Source organism: Penaeus monodon, chromosome 37 (genome assembly GCF_015228065.2).
Source record: "Penaeus monodon isolate SGIC_2016 chromosome 37, NSTDA_Pmon_1, whole genome shotgun sequence".
Classification (NCBI taxonomy): domain Eukaryota; kingdom Metazoa; phylum Arthropoda; class Malacostraca; order Decapoda; family Penaeidae; genus Penaeus; species Penaeus monodon.
The window spans coordinates 22996460-22998959 of NC_051422.1; positions in this window are offsets into that span (position 1 = coordinate 22996460).

Genomic DNA, 2500 nt, shown 5'->3' on the forward strand with positions numbered 1-2500 from the left:
TGAGAAGAAGGATAAAGTGGAAAAGGCTGGAGAGGAAATTTATGCAATGATTTTTTTTACTTGTAAAAAATCGAAATAATGTAATGCTAATGTAATACTTTTTCTTCTTCTTATTCCAGGCTTCTGCCATTTAGCAGCAGAGCAATAATACTAAATATTAGATATTGATAAAAATAACAATATATATATATATATATATATACACACACACACGCACACACACACACACACACACACACACACACACACACACACACACACACACACACACACACACACACACACAACACACACACACACACACACACACACACACACACACACTCATATATATATCTGTGTGTGTGTGTGTGTGTGTGTGTGTGTGTGTGTGTGTGTGTGTGTGTATGTGTGTGTGTATGTGTGTGTGTATTTGTATTGTACGCATATAAGACATGTGCGTAAAACGCGCTCGCGCGTGCATACACAGTCCATACACAGTCTATACATATACATATTTTGTATATACATACAGTGCAGTCTGTTATATAAATACGTTTTTTTTAGCATAAACGCAAAATGACTCTCTTCCCCTAAACATTGAGTTCATCCCTCCCTCCCGAGCAATCCCCGCGTGGAATAAATAGCTTAAAAATGAAATGTGGATGCAATTGCCGTCGGTTGCACTGCAGCTGAATTCCCTCCGATAAAACTAGAAAAGGGGGGTCCTTCATGCCATACAAAGAACACGTTTAGTATCTGTGTTTGCATCGGAATGGAGTGTGACAGTTTTCTGATGACCATTAGGGTGGCTGGTAGTTACGTATTCTGAAATATGTTTATTGCAGTATATAGGCAATCCTGTTTCAGATAACGGAGATATATGGTTTTGCTTTTTAATCTTTTTTATTAATTCACTGAGGAACTTTATAAGTTATAAAGCCTTTTCGACGAAATATAATATTTTACTTACACATTTTTTTTGCAGATTAATTTGTTTTGAATAAAATGAGACTCTTTCAAAATGCTTTCAAAATAGTCTTGATTATCCAGAAAATTTGACGTAAGCAGAAAAAATGCCATTTCGAAATTTTAACATATAAGAATTCTTGGAGGAGAAATGAATTAATATTAAACGTAGCGAAGCAAGACCTCCATTTAAAGCACCCCCACCCCCCAAAAAAAAAATCAAAAAAATCATTAGGTCTTCATTAAAATGCCTTTCGACTGTGTTGGTGACTGATACGACTGGATTTTAATTCATCTTTTCCATTTTGCTTTGGAATACGTAAAGTTGCAACCAGGTCGTTCTGTCATGCAGCTGGAATATCACTGGAGTGCACATCGGAGAGAGAGCCGCGAAAGGTAAATGGGATCAGAGGCATTGTGGAAAAATAGTCAGTATATATGATCAATGTTAATGGTATGGAATTGTGACAGGAAGTTTGGTGATTTTTTGTTTCATCAATTTAATCAGTCTTCCTATCTAAATGGCAGTCTGTCTATCTGTCCGTCAATCTGTGTTTAACTGTCTATCTACCATTGATTTAGTCTGTCTGTCTGCCTACCTGTCAGTCTGTCTGTCTGTCATACTGCCTGTCTGTCTGTCTGTCTGTCTGTCTGTCTGTCTGCCTACCTGCCTGCCTGCCTGCCTGCCTGCCTGCCTGCCTGTCTGTCTGTCTGCCTGCCTGTCTGTCCGTTCGTTCGTCCGTCTGTCTGTCTATCAGCCTATCTGTGTACACGTCTATCAGTCAATCAATCTATCTTTCTCTCTCTCGAAACGTTCATTGAGAGATGATGCCACTGCCAACGAAGATGAAGGTAATGAAGATGACATCAACCCCCAATGGCGAGAATGGAAACCTCCCACGTCACACCCTCATTACGCTCCTCTCACTAATATTTAAGCTACCCGCCCGTCAGACGTCACGCTTACGACGTCACACCGCCCTCACGCCTCCACGAAATGTGTAGCGGGGGAGAGGGAGGGAGAAGGAGGCAGAGGGGGAGGGGGAGGGGGAGGGAGGGAGAGGGGGAGGAGGAGAGGGAGAGGGGGAGGAGAAGAGGGAGAGGGAGAGGGAGGAGGAGAAGGAGAAGGAGAAGGGGAAGGGGAAGGGGAAGGAGAAGGAGAAGGAGAAGGAGAAGGAGAAGGAAAAGGAGAAGGAGAAGAAAAAGAGAAGAAGAAGAAGAAGAAGAAGAAGAGAGAGAGAGAGAGAGAGAGAGAGAGAGAGAGAGAGAGAGAGAGAGAGAGAGAGAGAGAGGGAGAGAGAGGTTGAGGGAGTAGAGGATGGAGAGAGGAGGAGCGGTAAGCAGAGGACAAGTAAGAAATATATATATATATATATATATATATATATATATATATATATATATATATATATATATATATATATATATATATACACTTCAGTATGGGCACAGAACCTTATATATAAAGTAAAAAGAAAAACAAAATCAAGATACGATTCACATGAAAGTGAGGTGCAAAAACGGAAAGACAGATTTGCAAGCAAGGCGAAAC